The sequence below is a fragment of the Molossus molossus genome, unplaced genomic scaffold (genome assembly GCF_014108415.1).
Source record: "Molossus molossus isolate mMolMol1 unplaced genomic scaffold, mMolMol1.p scaffold_m16_p_9, whole genome shotgun sequence".
Classification (NCBI taxonomy): domain Eukaryota; kingdom Metazoa; phylum Chordata; class Mammalia; order Chiroptera; family Molossidae; genus Molossus; species Molossus molossus.
In genome coordinates this window covers 99,418,586-99,438,281 of record NW_023425403.1, presented here as the reverse complement: position 1 = coordinate 99,438,281, position 19,696 = coordinate 99,418,586, and the positions used below count along the sequence as shown (strand labels likewise).

At 38.9% G+C, this 19,696-nt stretch overlaps 1 pseudogene; it reads right to left on the bottom strand.

Annotated features, from left to right (window-relative positions):
* Positions 1–14,279: 14,279 nt before the first annotated feature.
* On the bottom strand, positions 14,280–17,540 carry LOC118622470 (annotated as a pseudogene).
* Between the last annotated feature and the right edge of the window lie 2,156 nt (positions 17,541–19,696).

Below are 19,696 nucleotides of genomic sequence, written 5' to 3'. Positions count from 1 at the left end.
AATAGATTCTTCTCCAGTGCACATGGGACATTCTCAAAAATAGATCACGTGTTTGGATGCAAAAGAAGTCTCAGTAAACTTAAGAAGATTGAAATCAAATCAAGCATCTTCTCCAATCACAACAGGATGAAACTAGAAATCAACCCTGACAGAAAAATCTCAGAAATATTCAAACACATTGAGGATAAAGAGCACATTATTAAACAATGAATGGTTAACAATGAAATCAAGAAAGAAATAAAAAATTACCTCAAAACAAACAAAAATGAACACCAACTGCCCAAAGTCTATGGGGCATAGTGAAAGCAGTCCTAAGAGAGAAATTTCTAGCATTAAAGTCTACCTCAAGAAGCAAGAAAAAAAAATCTCTACTAAACAATTTAACCCTACACCTAAAAGAATTAGAAAAAGAACAGCAAGAAAAGTCCAGAGTAGGTAGAAGGAAGGAAATAATAAAGAGCAGAGCAGAAATATATGACATAGACACTAAAAAAGCAATATAAAAATTAAACCAAAGTTTGTTCCTTAAAAAAATAAACAAGATTGATAAAACTTTAACCAGACTCATCAAGAAACAAAGAGAGACCCTGGCCGGTTTGACTTAGCAGGTAGAGCATCGGCCTGCAGTCCAGAGAGACCTGGGTTTAGTTCCCACTAAGGTTGCAGTTTGTCCCTGGCCCTGGTTGGGTTGTGCGGGTGGCAGCCAGTCGATGTGTCCCTTTCACATCGGTGTTTCTCTCTCTCTCTCTCTCTTCCTCTCTCTCCATCCCACTCTATCTTAACAAAAAATGGAAAAATGTCCTCAGGTGAGGATGAAAAAACAAAACAAAACAAAGGGAGTGGACCCAAATAAATATTACCAGAAGTAAAAGAGAAGTAACAACAAACATAACAGAAATACAAATGATTGTAAAAAAAAATTATGAACAACTGTATGCCAACAAAATAGACAACAGGAGAAATTCCTAGAAACATACAATTTTCTAAAACTGAATCAAGAAGAAGCAGAACACCTGAACAGACCAATAACAGCTAATAAAATCAAAGCAGTGATAAAAAAAACTTTCAGAAAACCAAAGTCCTAGACTGGATGGATTCCCAGCAAATTTTAACAAACATTCAAAGAAGAATTAACACCATCCTTTTCAAGCTATTCTAAAAAACATTCAAGAGGCAGAAAAACTTCCAAGATCTTTTTACAAGGCCAACCTTATTTTAATACCAAAACCAGATAAAAACACAACAAAGAAAAAAAATTGTAGGCAAATATCCCTGATGAACATGCATGCTAAAATCCTCAACAAAATATTAGCATATTGAGTACAACAGTACATTAAAAAATTCATACACCATGATCAAGTGGGATTTATTCTAGGGGTGTAAGGTTGGTACAATATTAGTAAATGAATAAATGTGATACACCACATAAACAAAATGAAAGATAAAAATCACATGATGATATTATTAGATTTAGAAAAAGCATTAGCTAAAACCCAGCACTCATTTAGAATAAACACTCTCAGCAAAGTGAGAATAGAAGGAACATACCTTAACATAATAAACACCACATATGAAGAACCTACAGCCAACATCATACTCAATGGGCAAAAATAGAAAGTGTTTTCTTTAGATCAGGATCAAGACAGGGATGCTTCCTTTCACCACTCTTATTCAACATAGTACTTGTGTTTGTAGCCAAAGCAATCAAATAAGAAGAAGAAATAAAAGGCATCTAAATTGGAAAGGAGGAAGTAAAACTCATTATTTGCAGATGCCATGATACTGTATACAGAAAATCCTAAAGAATCCACCAAGCCCTGGCCGGTTTTGCTCAGTGGTTAGAACATTGGCCTGTGGTCCAGAGAGACCGGGGTTTGGTTCCCACTAAGGGCATGTACCTCGGTTGCAGTTTGTCCCGACCCTGGTTGGGTGGTGCAGGTGGCAACCACTCGATGTGTCCCTTTCACATCGATGTTTCTTTCTCTCTCTCCCCCTCCCACTCTATCTGAACAAAATATCAAAAAATGTCCCCGGGTGAGGATAAAAAAAAAAAAAAGAATCCACCAAAAAACAACTAAATCTAGTAGATTAAGTTGTCAAAGTTGCAGGATACAAAATCAACATCCAGAAACAGATGGCATTTTTATATAGCAGTAATAAACTACCAGAAAGAGGAACTAAGAAAACAACTCCATTTACTATTGCAACAACAACAACAAAATACATAGGAATAAATTTAAACAAGAAGATAAAAGACCTGTATTCAGAGAACTATATGAATGGCATTGTGAAAAGAAATTGAGGAAGATACAAATAAGTGGAAGCTTATTCATGGATTGGAAGAATTAACATCAATAAAATGTCCATATTACTTAAAACAATCTATACATTCAATGCAATTCCTATTAAAATACCAACAACATATTTCACAGATCTAGAATAAATATTCCAAAAATTTATACAGAACCAAAAAAAACCCACACACAAAAAAACAAAAAACAAACAAAAAACACCCAAATAGCCTCGGCAATCTTGAGAAAAGAACTAAGTTTGGAGGTATCACAATACCAGATATCAAACTATGCTACAAGGCCATTGTAATCAAAACAGCTTGGTACTGGCATAAGAATAGGCATGTAGATCAATGGAACAGAACAGGTAGTCCAGAAATAAACCCATGCCTGTATGGTCAAGTAATTTTTGAGAAAAGAGACAAGAGCATACAGTGGAATAAAGATCATCTCCAATAAATGACGGTGGGAATATTGGACAAGCATAAGCAAAAAAATGAAACTAGACCACCAACTTACACCATACACAAGAATAAACTCAAAATGGATAAAAGATTTAAATGCAAGTCTCAAAATCATAAAAATTCTAGAAGAAAACATAGGCAGTAATATCTCAGACATCTATTACAGCAATATAATTGCTGATATGTTGTTGATGGCAAGGAAAACTCAGGAATAGATAAACAAATGGCACTACATTAAGCAAAAAGCTTCTGCACAGCAATGGAAACCATGAACAAAATGAAAACAGAACTCACTGTATGGGAGAACATATTCGCCAATGATATATTCATAAGGGGTGATTTTCCAAAATATATAAAGAACTTATACAACTCAACACCAGAAAGATAAACAATCCAATTAAAAATATAGGCAAAGAGCATGGTCGGTTTGGCTCAGCAGTTAGAGTTGCGGGTTCGATTCCTGGTCAAGGGCACATACCTGTGTTGGAGGTTTGATCCCCAGTCCCAGTCAGGGTTGTGCAGGAGGCAACCTATCGATGTGTCTCTCTCATATAGATGTTTCTCTCTCTCTCTCTCTCTCTCTCTCTCTCTCTCTCTCTCTCTCTCCCCCTCCCTCCCTCCCTCCCTCCCTCCCTCCTTCCCACTGTCTCTAAAAAAAAAATCAATGGAAAAATATCCTCTGATGAGGATCAACAACAAATAAAGTGAGCAAAGACCTGAATAGACACTTCTTCAAAGATGACACATAGGTGGCCAATAGACATATTAAAAATTGCTCAAAGTCACTAATCATCAGAGAGTTTCAAATAAAAACTACAACAAGGCATCACCTCACACCTGTCAGAATGGCTATTATTAGATAAATCAACAAACAACAGGAGCTGGCAAGGATGTGGAGAAAAAGGAACCCATGTGCACTGTTGGTGGTAATACAGACTGGTACAGCCACTGCAGAAAATAGTTTGGAGTTTCCTCAAAAATTAAAAATGAAACTGCCTTTGGCCCAGTTATCCCTCTTCTAAGCATATATACAAAGAATCCTAAAACCAATCAGAAAGAATATATGCATCTCTATGTTTATAGTAGCATTATTTACAATAGCCCAGATTTGGAAACAGCCCAAGTGCCCATCAGCAGATAAGTGCATAAAAAAAGTACAGGACTCCAAGATGTCAATAGATTAAGTGGAAGACACACTGACCTTCTCCTGGGACCAAACTGGAATTACAACTAAAATACAGAAAAATTATCCTGAATTACCAACTGAAGATTAGTAGAGAGAACCCTTATGACCAATCATATAAAGAGGAGGCCACACCAAGACTGGTAGAAAGTGTGGAGGTGCAAGGGAGCTGGCTGGGCTCCCACAGGTAGCAGCTGAAGTTTCAGAGGGATATCTCAGCTGTGGGCGGTTCCGCCTGAGAAGTCTGCGGTCTAAACCCCAAGCTGGGCCCTCCTGCCCAGAATAACAGAACCAGAAAAGGTGCCCACATAACATCTGGCTGTGAAAATCACTGGGGATTCTGTCTGGCAGGGAGAGATGGCTAGAAACACAGGCACCATCTTAAAGGGGCAATGAACTACACTTTGCTTCCAGCCATTCACCTTGGGCTCTGGCAGAGGGAGGGCATAGTGGACTAAAGCTGTGTGAGAAAAATCTGGGTTGGTGGCTCTATGGAGAGAGCTGGGAAGGCAGCTACCAGGATCTCTGTGCTGAGTCATTCCCCAACACTGCAGAAGGCTTCTCAGGCAGAGTTTTTCCCTTCAATGCAGGTATAGCCTGGGGGTGAAGCAGCTGCCGCACTCATTGGAAATTGTCTCACCCCACCCTGTGGAGTTTATACTTGGCTAAGGACTACAACCTGAGGCTCATTAAGTGACTGAGATTAACAGTTAGCATTCAGGAAGAGGCGGATCCTTGGGTGCTTTGAGTTTGCATGACCTACTCCTCTGCTCAGGGCTCGTAAAAGTAGACCTTGGTGTTCAACTTGATCCTTTCCATATGCACCCAGCCCCAGAAGAGGGAGCCATAAGCGGCATATTGCTGATAGCTCCAAACATGGTACTCAGGGCCAGTCACAAATAGCATCTGCACCAGAGACCCTCTGAAGAGGCCTCAAACCAATAAACCCAGTGGCCAGCTTCAGTCAACAACAAAGCAGGTCCCAATAAGCTTCACAAGCAGTACATCCACAGGGAGATTTTGGCAGGCTTGAATACCTGCCACAGCAATCTGAAGAAAGAAGAACAAAGTAGGAGGGATCACAATACCAGTTATCAAATTATACTACAAAGCCATTGTAATCAAAACAACCTGGTACTGTCACATGAATAGGCATATAGATCAATGGAACAGAACAGAGAACACCAAAGTTGACCCAAGCCATTATGGTCAATTAATATTTGACAAAGGAGGCAAGAGCATAAAATGGAGTAAAGATAGTCTCTTCAATAAATGGAGTTGGGAAAATTGGACAGGCACATGCAAAAAAATGAAATTAAACCACCAAGTTATACCATACACAAGAATAAACTCAAAATGGTTAAAAGAGTTAAATGTAAGCCATGAAACCATAAAAATCCTAGAAGAAACTATAGGCAATAAAATCTCAGACATCTCACATAGCAGAATTTTTATCAATACATTACCTAGGGCAAGAGAAAAAGGAAAAAATAAACAAATGGGACTACATCAATCTAAAAACCTTCTGCACTGCAAAAGAAATCAACATCAAAATGAAAAAGGAACCCATTGTATGGGAGAACATAATAGCCAATGATACATTGAATAAGGGGTTAATTTCCAAAATGTATGGAGTACTCATACAACTAAACAAAAAGAAGACAAACAATGTAATTAAAAATGGGCAGAGGACCTGAGCAGACACTTCTCCAAAGAGGACATACAAATAGCCAAGTGACATATGAAAAAAATGATCAATGTCTCTAATCATCAGAGAGATGCAAATTAAAACAACAATGAGTTATAACCTCACACCTGCCTGAATGGCTGCCATCAACAAATCATCAAACAAGTGCTGGCAAGGGTGTGGAGAAAAGGGGACTCTAGTACACTGCTGGTGGGAATGCAGACTGGTGCAGCCACTATGGAAAACAATGTGGAATTTTCTCAAAAAATTAAAAATGAAACTGCCATTTGACCCAGTGGTACCACTTCTAGGAATATATCCTAAGAATCCTGAAGCACCATTCGTAAAGAATATACACACCCCAATGTTTATAGCAGTGCTATTTACAATAGCCAAGCTATAGAATCAACTCAGGAATCCCTCAGTGAATAAAAAAGGTGTGGTACATTTACACAGTGTAATACTATGTAGTTGTAATAAAGAAGGATCTCTTATATTCTGAGGTAGCATGGGGCAACCTGGAAAGTATCATGCTAAGCAAAAGAAGCCAGTCAGAGAAAAATAAGTATATTATCTCACTTATATGTGGAATTTAATGAACAAAATAAACTGACAAGCAAAACATACCCAGAGACAGAAACAGGTAACAGAGTGACAAACCTCAGAGTGAAGGAAGGAGAAGGACAGGAAGAGATAAACCTAAGAACTTATATGCATGTATGCATAACCAATGGATACAGATAACAGTGTGGGGAAAATGGGGAGAGGTGTGGAAGTGCAGAGGAGGGGTCAATGGGGAAAAAAGTAGGGAAATCTGTAATACTTTCAACAATAAAGATTTTTTTTTAACAAAAGCTATGATATATTTACACAATGAAATACTATGCAGCTATAAAAATGAAGGAACTTTTACCCTTTGCAACAGCATAGATGGACCTGCAGAGTATTAGGCTAAGGCAATTATCCCTCAGAAAAAGACAAATACCATACAATCTCACTAATATGTGGACTGTAATGAACAAAATATACTGATGGACAAAATGGAACTGGAAACATGGATACATGGAACAGACTGGCTGGTGGCTGAGGGGTGGGGGTTAGGGGTGACTGGATAAAGAAGATGAAGAGGTTAGCTAAAGAAAAAATGCATACCCCATGGACACAAACAATAGTTTGGTGAAGGCCAAGGGATGGGGTGGTGGGGGTGAATGGAGGTTGGCAAAGGGTGGGGAAATGTAGGGCACCTTCAATTATGTCAACATTAAAAAATTATAGCCCTGACCGGTTTGGTTCAGCAGTTGGAGTGTCAGCCTGCGGTCCTGAGAGACCCGGGTTCGGTTCCCGCTAAGGGTATGTACCTCGGTTGCAGTTTGTCCCTGGTCCTGATTGGGTCGTGTGGGTGGCAGCCACTCGATGTGTCCCTTTCACGTCGATGTTTCTCTTCCTCTCTCTCCCTCCCACTCTATCTGAACAAAAAATAGAAAAAATGTCCTCCGGCGAGGATAAAAAAATTATAGTAAAATTAATATAAATAAAGATACATAAATAAATAAAAAGAAATCCATTTGTCTCTCCAGAGGTGACGTTAGCCATTAGACATAATACTGAATTAAGTTCCCTGTTATGTTTGCTTTGAGGGGAACAGTTCAAGAATTATGTGATTCTTATATATTCATAATGAAAAAGGCTTAAGATCACAGGCTTTCATTTCTGCCAATCAAGTGAATTACTGAAAAGTTTAGTAACAAGTGAAATATGTAATTGTCGTATGCTTGATTGCTGGAAGGCTTTTTCATGAGACTTTCCACTGCCTACAAGATCTTGCTTGATAATATTAACCATCATTTTAGTATTCACTTTTACTAAAAAAAAAAAAAAATCCTGCACTCGCTGGGGCTCAAGGGTGAGATGTCCCTCAATAAATGCTCCCACGTGAAGTTGCGGCGGTTCTAATTGTTGCAGGCACAGGCGAGGCTCAGCACGTGTCCACCACCCACACGGTGAGCAAGGCGGAAGTGCTGCTGCGGCTCGGGGTCAGTAGGGCTCATGGGTGAGCAGCACCCCATTCCCAACAACTCAGGGCCGATCCTTAGAATATCACTCAGCAGGCAGCTGATTCAACAGTCTTTCTGGTTTATTTCCCACAAATACCATAAGGCACTTGCCCCACTCAAGTCATACTGCAAGATTTCCAAGCTCTTCTTTGCACCCTGCATTGATGTCAGATAAGATAAGCCAGATGTGTTTGTTCCAGAGGTACCCAGATGGAGCGACAGTGTGAGGATGAGCCTCAGCCTTTCCCCAGGTCTCCCCAGTGAGAGCCTGTCCTGCTGCCCTGTCCTTTGACTCGACCATCACAGTAAGCTTGTGACTGGACCCTGCAGCATGGAGCTGAGGAAGGTGCACTGGTGCAGGAGGACAGTCATGATTTCACTCCGATTTAGCTCCCTCGAGAGAGTAAATTCATAAATTTCACCTCACCGGCCCTTTCTTTCCTTATAGACATGATTTCTGCCACCAGGGAGCTTCTAGTCCTTGTTTTCTCAGCTCTGCTTTGTTTGAGGGGAGGAACTGGGCCTTCGTGTTCTTTGCAGGTACGCCAGCCCCTGAATATTAAACTGACTCAGTTGTTAAAAGTCATAGGTGTTCTCAATAAACATGTGAAATAGACTTGCCTAAAGTTACTCCCTGGCACCAGGCTGGTAAAGAAGTACCAGATTCACCTTCTGATCTCTTTAGAAAAAAAAAAAGTCTCTGTTGAAGAAACAAAGGGTTTCCCAAAGCATCCAAGTGCTCTAGCTATAGAGATTCTTGCTGCAGAGCACTGTCTATCTGTCACCACCTCACTCCTGTCATTGTCACAGGGGCTATCTCCCTTCTATACAACTGTCCTTTAGGATCACTCATCTGTGGCTAGGCACTTTGTATATCTTAGGTCTTATTGGCACACCAGCACAACAAGGCAGACATTGGCATTGCTGTTTTTCGGATGAAAATCAAAAGGGTCTGAGAGGTTGAGGCACTTTCCCCAGTGGCAAAGCAGGGATTAAAGGCAGTTCCATCCACTCTGTGTTCTTCTTACCTCTCCCCTCTCCCTCCATCCTAACAGCAGGAAGGGAAAAATAGCAAACCCATCTCCAAGGCAACCGGAGGAAGGAGACTGATCTTTCTTGAGTACAGCTTATTTGAGATATTTACATATACAGTTGACCCCTGAACAATGCAGGAGTTAGGGACACTGACCCACTGCACAGTTAAAAATCCATGTATAACTTTTAACTCACCCAAACTTAACTACTAATAGCCTGCTGTTGACCAGATACCTTACCGATAACATAAACAATGGATTAACACATTTTATATGTTATATTTATTATGTACTGTGTTCTTACAATAAAGTAAGCTAAAGAAAAAGTTATTAAGAAAATCATTACAAAGAGCGAATACATTACCATACCCATGTATTGACTGAAAAAAATCCGCAATAAGTGGCCCTGTACAGTTCAAACTCATGTTGTTCAAGGATCAGCTGTACTTATTTCTTGGGAAGAAGCTTAGGGCTAGATTGAAGCAGCAATGAACACTTTCCAAATGGTCTCCCAGGACTGAAGGAAGCAATCTTCATGTGATCTAAATTCCCCCAAAAGTGAGAGCCTTGAACACTGGAGATTGTCTGTTAGACTTCTGATACGTAGAGATTTATACCATTTATACATTTTCTACTAATAATGAAGGGCCAGGACACCATAATTTTGAATTATTAGAAGCTGATAATCTGTTCTTACTTCTGATTTGATTAGAACAGAAGGAAAACAAAGTAGAAACTCTATATTGAAGATTGTCTGAATTTATTTTTATTTTTTAATATTTTTTCTTTACTTATTGAGGATTTTAGAGAGAAAGGAAGGGAGAGAGAGATAGAAACATCGATCAGAGAGAACATTGATTGGCTGCCTCCTGCATGCCCCCCACTGGGGATTGGACCCACAGCCTGGGCATATGTCCTGACCAGGAATCAAATCAGTGACCTCTTAGTACATGGGTTGATGCTCAATCCATTGAGCCACACCATTTGGGTGAAAGCCATTTTTTTTTATCCTCACCGGAGGACATTTTTCCATTTTTTGTTCAGATAGAGTGAGAGGGAGAGAGTGGAAGAGAGAGAAAGAGAAAAACATTGATATAAAAAGGACACATCGAGTGGCTGCCTCCCACACAATCCAACCAGGGCTGGGGACAAACTGCAACTGAGGTACGTGTTCTTAGTGGGAACTGAACCCGAGTCTCTCTGAACCGCAGGCTGATGCTCTAACCGTTGAACCCAACCGGCCAGGGGCATTTTTTTTTTTAAATAAATTATTAGGCAAATTATTTCTGGTGTTTAGCACAGAATAGAAGATACTCATTAAATATTGTTTTGAAAAATCTGAGAACTAGATTTAGTGTTTGGTTCAACTTCTATGATGCGCAGAAGCTCTTCTATTTGACTTGTGGTTTTGGATTTTAAGAAAAAATTTTTCACTTCTGATTCCTGATTCTTTTGTAAATCTTCTTGTTTATAATTATTTTACTTTTATCAGTCATTTGGGGCAGACTTTTAAATATTTTTACATCTAGGTAGTTTACAAAGATACAAAGTTCATATTTTCACAACATTGAAAAATCAATGTCATTATATTCAGAAAATTCTGAGGGAGATTGCAAATTCATTATTAATGATTATATAAAATAGGGGCTATTAAAAGCTGAACAATGGCCCTGGCCGGTTTGGCTCAGCAGTTAGAGCGTTGGCCTGCGGTCTGGAGAGACCCGGGTTCGGTTCCCGCTAAGGGCACGTACTTCAGTTGCAGTTTGTCCCCGGCCCTGGTTGGTCGTGCGGGTGGCAGCCACTCGATGTGTCCCTTTCACGTCGATGTTTCTCTCTCTCTCTCTCTCCCTCTCTCTCCCTCCCACTCTATCTGTAAAAATAAAAAAATAAATAAAAATAAAAGCTGAACAATGACATTGATATTAATAAAAAATAAAAACTCATACAGGGGAAACAGCTATTTCCATTGCTTTCCCAGCCCTGGAAGAATTCTACTTTGCTGAGAGGCCGCTGGATTATCAGGCTTAGAGTCCCATCCTGTCTCATCATATGTTATCTAAGGTAGGTTACCCCGGGAAAGTAATATAGTCTTTTTGTGCCTCAATTTTCTGTAAGGTGGGGATAATGGTTCTGTGAGTCATAATTAAGCACATAAAACGTGTAGAATAATGCAGGACACAAAATAAGCATTCATTAGATGTTAGTTATTATTATTTTTATTATAGTTATATTGCTGAAATTTAGATTGGAGAAAAAGAAGAAAAAAACACACATAAATTTTCACTATTCACTTAATCCTGGTTACAATGGGGAACGTTCTGGACAAAGAATGAGGACATTGGGGTTCTGCCTTGGTTTTGACTCATTAGCTCTGAAAGGGTTGTACTGGACGCTCCCTGTTCCAAATCACTTCTAACATTCTAAGATCATGATCAAGTGTCTCAGAAACCCTAAAACTGAGTTAATTTTATGTAGTATTACATTTTAATATATCAAAACAAGATAAAGCATCCAAATGCCAGCTAAAGTGAAACCTAGAAATAATCTAAAACACTCTTTTAGAGATAATTCTGAAAAATGGTTTTTCAGCAAAATTCTGATCAACAAAGAATTGGAAAAATATGACTATATTTAAAAAGCTAAATAAAACAACTATAAAATAATAATATCAGTTCTTTTATCCTAATTTCTGGCTTTGTTTCTAAGAAGGATGTGATGAAAAAATGGAGCAGAGGAAGAAGCAGGAGGAAGAGAGACAATGAGGGAGCAAGAGAAATAAAGTACAACTTGTGTGTCATGCATGGTTGTTATTTTAAGAAAATGTTTTCTGAACAATTTTAATCAAAGAATAAATCAATGAACACCCAGTAACAATGTGCCCCAAGAATTTTTTCCAACATAGACCTAATCAAAATAAGTAGGTTGTGTTCAAAAGTTTGCAATAAAATGCCTGTCTCTATCTTTTCAGTGTTATTGTTAAGTACGTATTAGCCGCTCTGAGCTTGCACAATCTACTTGCTTGGTAATGTCAATTAAGTAGATATTAATACTGTGCTTTTTTTCCTCAGAAAAAATGTAGACTGACAAATGGGAAAAGATTTTACTAGTGTTGTACAGCCTTCTATGAATATTTTATGAATCAGAAAAATTAAAGATTAAAAAAACAATAAAGCAGTAACTTAGCCAGTACCTGACTGTGTACTAATGTACACCATTAACTGATATGACTGGTTTAGTTTATTTTTTCAATGTATTCAATGCTCTGAAAAAATTTTAAAAAGTAGTTTGAACTGCTTGACCTTTAAAATAAGTTTTATGTTAGGGATAGCATATTATTTAATTGGAAGGTAGAAAATGAAAGCGAAGCCAAATAATAAAACATCATGGGTTTTCATCACTTAGAAAATCACAGTGAATAGCTATTACCTAAAAGGAAATTTTAAAATCCCCAACTGTTGAAAGTACATAGATTTCTTGGCTTACAGGGTCCATTCTGCAAGGCCAAGTTAGTACAACAGCATGAGATTAAACTGGCAAATGCTGAATTTAATGGCTATCAGTTAAATTGCCAAATGATTATCTAAATTTAATAAATTTATTGTTAACTGAATTTCTATTGAGACTTAGTAGGTATATACAAATAGAAGACTTTGTCACTTCAGAGTATTTTCAGAGGGCAAGAAGAAAAACTCCTTTTTTTGCAATATAATGTAAGTCCTCAGAAATAAATTATATCATAATAAGAACATCTAAACCACAAAAACATGTTACCAAAAAATGTACAGACACCATGGCCTGAATTTCTACATTTTTCTCTTTGTTTCTTAGTCCAAACTCATATGTGCAAGCCCTTCGTATATACACAGGTGCTCCAGACATTTGCCATACAAAGAAAACAGCAGTGTGAGCAGAAAATCAGCAAAGCCACCAGACCAAATACAAAGCATTCTTAGTTATGGAACTTTTCTATCAAAAGTACTTCAATGTCTGAATAGATCCCAAATCATTAAAAAAAAAAAAAAAAAAAAAAAAGTGTGTGCTTCTACTTAGGAGATTCAACTATACACTCTAAAACATAATCTCCCCCATCTTTCCCTAATGCATCGAAATGGAGTATGTGTGCCTTTTCTCTCAAAGCAAGATGAAAACATTTAAATAGACAATGTTAAGATGTTCTTCATAAAATCATATCATTACCTTTTCTAATAAAAAGTCTACAAATGAGCCCTGGCTCAGCAGTTAGAGTGTTGTCTCTCAGATCAAAGAGTCTTGGGTTCAATTCCAGTCAAGGGCTCAGCAGTTAGAGTGTCATCTCTCAGATCAAAGAGTCTTGGGTTCAGTTCCAGTCAAGGGCATGTACCTCAATTGTAATTCAGTCCCTGGCCCTGGTTGGATTTGTGCAGGAGGCAACCAGTCAATGTGTGTGTCTCTCTCTCTTTCCCTCCATCCCTCCCACTCTATTTTAAGATAAATGGAAAAATATCCTCAGATGAGGGTTAAAAACAAGAACAACAAAGTCTACAAATGACACACACAAGTATGTATGGCATAGAAAAACTCAACTGGGGACTGAAGACATCTTAGTAAGCTACAGGTCACAACATGGTCACAAATGGCAGAGTGCAGTAGTCACCTAGTCATAATCAGTAAAGCTCACTTGCCACATGTCCCCCTTCCACAGTAGTAGTTTTTTCTCTGTGAGTGACGGCACAGGAGGACAGCAGCATGTGCATCCCTTTCCTCGAAATTTCAAGTAAGAGAATGGGTGCACACAGATTTGTGCTTTTTGATTCTGATAATCTAAGTGAATATAACATCTCTTTCCCAGAGCTAAAGAAAAACATACTTGAAAGACAAAGTGATTTTCTAAGAATTAGTCTATATTTCAGTTTCTTTTCATGCAAAATTTTCATATATATTGAATAACAATGAACTTTGATCAGGAGTTTTAGTTAGAAGGTATTATACTAGCACAAAAATACCCATACTAGGTTATTAAAATTGTACGACTCTTTTTGAATTCATAAAAATGGTACTGCACTCAGTAACTATAGTTTTAGGTTTTGGGTACCCAATGCTACACGGAGTCAGGAAAATAAACATTGTTGGAGAGAGCCATTTTCCTAATTTGCTTCTGTTTAAAAATGGTTGAGATGCCACGTGTTGGGGGCTAAAATCCTTTAAAGTGCAGTTGAGAATATCAGTTGAAATCTTGACCAGGTAAAATTAGCCCTACTCCTTATTACCAAGTCCATAGTACAGGTATGGTGATCACACTGCATCTCCTCTCCTCCCCCTTCCATTACACCATTAGCAACAATGCATTAGCAAGTGGGAGCACCAGTCTCCTACGGAGGCCCAGGATGGCAGGTGCCTCTTACCTGGCAAACAAGGTTTGGGGCTTACTCAGTGCTGTGATGAGAAGTTCCTGACACCCTGTCTGGGTAATTTTCTGTTGGTTTTTTGGTTTCTTCTTCCTCTTCAGTTCCATTGTAATGAACTCAGTTATTAATAACAGGAAAGGAGCAAAGGGAAGGTAGATGCATGCCCAGTAATCTTGGGGGTACTAGCAAAGGTGCTTGCTGTCAATCACATCTGGGACCAGGTTATTGACCAGAATGGGTATGGCCCCTGTGGGGCACAAAATTTGGGATATTTTATCCCCTAAACAAAAGAATTCACTCTGTTTGTTCCTCTTATGCTCTTGGGATTCTTGCTGCAGGGGGCGTGCTCTCTTGATTCTCTTTTATTTGCCCCTGTGACCCACAGCCATGTGGACCCTGCACACAATGGACTAATGGACTGTAACTAGCCTGATGCTGAACGGGATCTGGCTCCAACATGGAAAGAAAACTCTAGACTCTGACTTTGCTTCCAGATTTACTGAAACTCCAGCCACAGTACTTCTATAACTGGACTAAGGGAAATGAGACTTTGGAAACCCAAGAATGTAATTTCTTTAAAATAAAGCTTTCTATCATATCTCATCTTCCCATGGGGACCTCCAGAAATGCCTATGCCAATGGTACCCCAAGAACTCCACTCCCACTCGAACCACCCACATTTTTCTCCAATAACAGTTTTATTTTTATAGATGTAAATCACCACACTGGGTGTCGACTCAGTTCCTCTCATATTTCTCTCCTGGTGCCAATTTGGAAATAGCACAGAGTAAATCGTAACTTATAACAAGCATGGCATCTTCACCCTGCTTCCACCCCACTGAGGAGATGCTGGAGGAGAGATAAGGAACTGATTGACAGCTGGAGCATGGCAGACACGATCTGTCTGGTGTTTCATTGGACATCTGAACCTGTGCAAATACAGCTTCTTCTTCTCCATGCTGAAGTCAACCTTATGGTGTTCTGTTCACACTCTCACTGCTGCTTTAGGCTCGCTAAATTTATTCTGACTCTTCTAAAGCTTTTAAACAACTGAAATGTAACCTGGTCATCATAGATCAGGGGTGGGGAACCTTTTTTCTGCCAAGGGCTATTTGGATATTTTTAACATAATTTGAAGGCCATACAAAATTATCAACTTAAAAATTAGCCTGCTGTATTTGGTCAAACATTTAATTAACTCATCCCTAATGTTATGGCTGGAACTGCTTCTCTGTGGTGAGGCTGTGATGCCAGCTGGTGTTGATGATGTTGCTACTCACAACTGCTTTTCCAGGTTAGCATTGGTCAGTCTGGAGCACAGTCAACTCTTTGCGTTGGTAAGTTTTGAACAGAACTGCTCGCAGCAATAAGTTGTTTCAAACACAGATGCATGTTTCAACACATGTCTCCTCAGAGTGGGAAATTCATCTTTGCTCATTGAATGTTTATAGACCTGAAGCAGTGTGAGGTGGTTGTATCTTGCTTTCAGCTCATCATCACTTTGCAGCTGAATGATTCCGTGTTGTAGGTTATCAGACACATCAGTTGGTTCTATACTGAATTACATCATTCAAGATGTTCATTTTTATTTGCTTATTTTTCATGTCTTTGAATCTTTCATAAAATGCCTCAATTAGTTTCACACATTCACCAGCACATTCAAGTGTCATTGAAGACTTTTGTCCTTCCAGAGTGGGGAAATGCACCTTATTACTCCTTTCAAGTTGCACTTTCCACAGCCTTAATTTAGCTTCAAATGATTTGACATTTGAAAGCAGGGAGCTGAGAAGCTGGGTGGGGCCCTGTAGCTTGACGTTCAGTTCTGAGAGGTACTTGGTAGTGTCCACTATGAACACTAAGTCACACAGCCACTTGCTGTCATTGAGTTCCCTGACAGGGTTTCCCTTCATCTCCATAAACTGCTTGACTTCATCCTGCAGTTCGTAAAATCTCATGAGCATGTTCCCACAACTCAGCCACCGCACTTCACAGTGATAAATAAGATCATGGTGCTCAGAGTCAAGATCATTCAGTAACTCCTTAAAATGGCGGCTATTATATCCTCTCCTTTTGACAAAATTTATGCATGACACTACTGTTGACATTGCATTGTTGAGCCACAATGACTGTGCACAGAGACTTTCTTGGTGTCTGATGCAGTGAAATATAATTAAATCACATGGTTCAAGACTGAGATGATTCAGTTCTTTCTTGACAAGTGCAATGAACCCTTTTTGCAAGTCATCCATGGCTAGAGCTCTGTTTGTAGCAAGGCTACTTAACTTTTAAAATATTAGCTCAAACAAGTCCTCACCTCCTACAGGGATATCCATGGCTTCCAGTGACAGTTGTTCCTCTCTCGTGTCAAACTATGCAATTATCCCATGAATGAAAATGGCCAGTTGGGCAGTATTTGCTATGTCCGTTGTCTTGTCACAACCCAGAGAGAAAAATTGGAAATGTCCTGTTGAATCTTTCAGTGTTTTTATAATATCTTTTCAACTTTTCTTTTCTTTGTAGTAACCATTTGTAGGATGTCACACCACTAAGTTTTAAAAACTATCCAGTGTGTGTGTCTCTAGCGATGCAATTATATTGCTTTGATCACTGTTCCAATCCTGCATCCTGAATTTGGAACATGTCCAACATTTGCATCATTGACTCTTGAGGTCTTTTCTGTGTACTGTAATTTCTTTAATCTTCATCTGAGATTCAAATTTTTTTTTGCCAGAATTGTTGATCGTGGGCATGTGGATAAATGTTGGATTGGAGTTATCATCTGTGTCGACAGAGAAGTCGATAACATTGTCATCAATCATCGAGGCAAGGTTATCAATGTTATGAGGAATCATCTTACTGTATCTTGTCTCATCATCACTGAATTGCTGTAGTTTCGGCTCGGTGTGTTAACACTTTCACAACGTGTACCCTCCCAGCCTGCCTAGCACTGACTGTCCTCTGAGTCACCACAATACAGGCAAGTGAGCTGTGAGCAGCGGATGAGAAGTATACATGTCTGTCCCGTCAAATACTTGTATGTGTCTTGTCTACCCCGTAAAGGATGTTCCTTGCTTGATCCTCAAAATGTATGTTATTATTATGATTCACTTAATATGTTGCTATGAAAAAACTCCTAGATTTATTGAATTTTTAGTTCTTCCTGAGGTTGCCTGGCAGAACCAGACCAAATTAGTTTTTGGGCCAGATGTTCTCACCCCTGTCATAGATGCTGAAAAGTGTTTTAAATTTATTCTACTCTTGCTCCTCAAACACTGCTTCATGGACACTGAAAGCAAAAAGTGAGGTGGGCAGATCACTTATTTTCATCTTCTCTTACAAATCATCTTCAGTTTTACCCCAGATCATCTCTTTATCGTCTTCTTTGTCATTGCTGCAGAGATCTGACTGGTTATATTCCAAGATTCCATAGTGTTCCTCAGCATTATCCCCTAAAAGCAGGTCTTTTCCATGTTTAAAGTTCTAAGATACCTACCAGGCATGCTTGACCTCTGTAGGAAAGCAGGCAGGCAGGCCTGAGAGAGGCTGCTGTGGCCCCAGGGGCAGAGTCGGTGCTGAGAATCCTTGCCACCATGCCCTCGGTGTGTTCTAGTTTTTAGTGACTCAGGTTATAGGGAATTTACCACTTTCCTCAAAGTCATTTTCTTAGTAGAAACTATCTAGTCTGCTAGGAAAATTTGTCAAATTCCCCTTGCTTTAATTTTCTAATTAATCTTGTTTATTTAACTTATTTAATTGCTTATCTTTAGTGTCTTTAGACTCTTCATTGTTTTCTATGTGTGGTTTCTGTTTATTTTCTTTTCATTGAGACTTCCTCTCTTTAGATTATGCCAGGAAGAAAGCAAACACATTTTTGCTTGTGGATAAGTGAGCAGTAATCATTTATTTTATTCAACAAATTAATAATCACAACATGAATGGATCACTTACTATGTTGAGCTATATGCTTTGTATATATTACCTCATTTATTGAGCACCTACTATGTACCAGATACCAGGAATGCAAAGTTAAATGTGATTCTGTAATTGTTGTCAAGGAGCTTTTACTGTGTTGAGGAAGACAAACATTCAAACAGGTAATGTCAACATAGCATACTGAATGCATTGGGCTATGGTCAGAGTATTTTTGGAACATGGAGAATGAGGGTCCACTCTAGGAGTGGAGAGGAAGGCTCAAGGGCAGAGGTCAGGTGTGGGTGGAAGGATGATATTCCGGATGAGATAAAATCTAGGCCAACTCTTAAAGGAAATATAAAGCGGGTTGCAGTTGGAGAAGGTGGTTGTGCATGAAATTTTATAGATTCAGAGTTATTAAGTTGAAAAGCATGAGGATTGTTGGGAAGTAAGCTAGGCCAGGGTCAGATTGTGGAGAGTTCTATTACTGGTGGGAAACTTGGGTTTTGTTCTGGGTATTAAGCAGAGGATTGACATGGCTGCTATGTAGAAAATATACAGGGGTGGAAGTCAAGAGATTGTGACTGTGGCAACTCTCCAGATGTGAGATGATGAGTGTTGGGAATCCTGGGTCAGTTTAGCTCATCCTGGTTGGAATATCTTTAAGGCCATCTGTCTCCCTTGACTCTAAGTAATTATTAAGTTACTTACCAAGTACCTTCTGGGTCTCTGAATGGATATTCTAGGTACCTTGAAACTGAAATGTGGGTAGTGGGGAACATGTGTTTAATGCAACATGCGGGGTTATGTCAAATGATGGTTATTTACTGACACATTTCTAACAGTTTCTGAGGAAGACTAACTTTTTCTTAGTAGCATATGTGGGGAGTGATGGGAAAGACACAAGAAGAATCACCAGTGCAAACATCCACTCTGTGCAAAGCCTGGCACTATAAACATTAACATTTATTGTATCAACAGGGTGGCAGCAGAGCCAGCCTTCTGAGAGTTAAGCAGTCCTCATCGACGCATCATAGAAAATAGCTACTTGCAGAAGTGAGTCTATCTAAGAGATGAGATGTTTTTGTTTCCTCCCAGCCTGAAAGTGACAGATTATAAAAGAGGGCTCATACATGATAGGTTGATAGATTTGATACATATCCAATTTGATTAAGGTGATTATGGTGTATTCTCAGGATAGCAATGTCATTAAAAAGAAGCTGTACTCTGATTAATGATATTGTAACAGACTTGTCTAAAGTAATGTGCTAAAAGAAAGGTACTGTCTGCCTGGAGTCTAGAAAAATTTGGATAGGCAAAAAATCTTGACCAACATTCATTCATTCAGAACACCCAAGGCAAGGAGTGACTGTGTGCTAATGTGTGTATTGCCATCAATGTCTTTGTAAGTGTCTAAAATCACATCAGAATTTTCTGCAGCTTGAATCAAATAGTCCTTGCAATTAGTGAACACTTTTTTTTTTTTTCTAAAAAAGAATCTGAGCTCATTAAATAATATTATTTTTGTCAGTGGAGGAAGAATTGTATAGTGGAAAATTGGGCTCTGCCTTCAGACCCCTGGGTTGATACCTTGGCTCTGACACTTAGAAGCTATGTTGTATTAGCCATCTATTGATACATAACAAATTACCCCAAACCTAGCAGTTCAAAACAATGAACATTTATT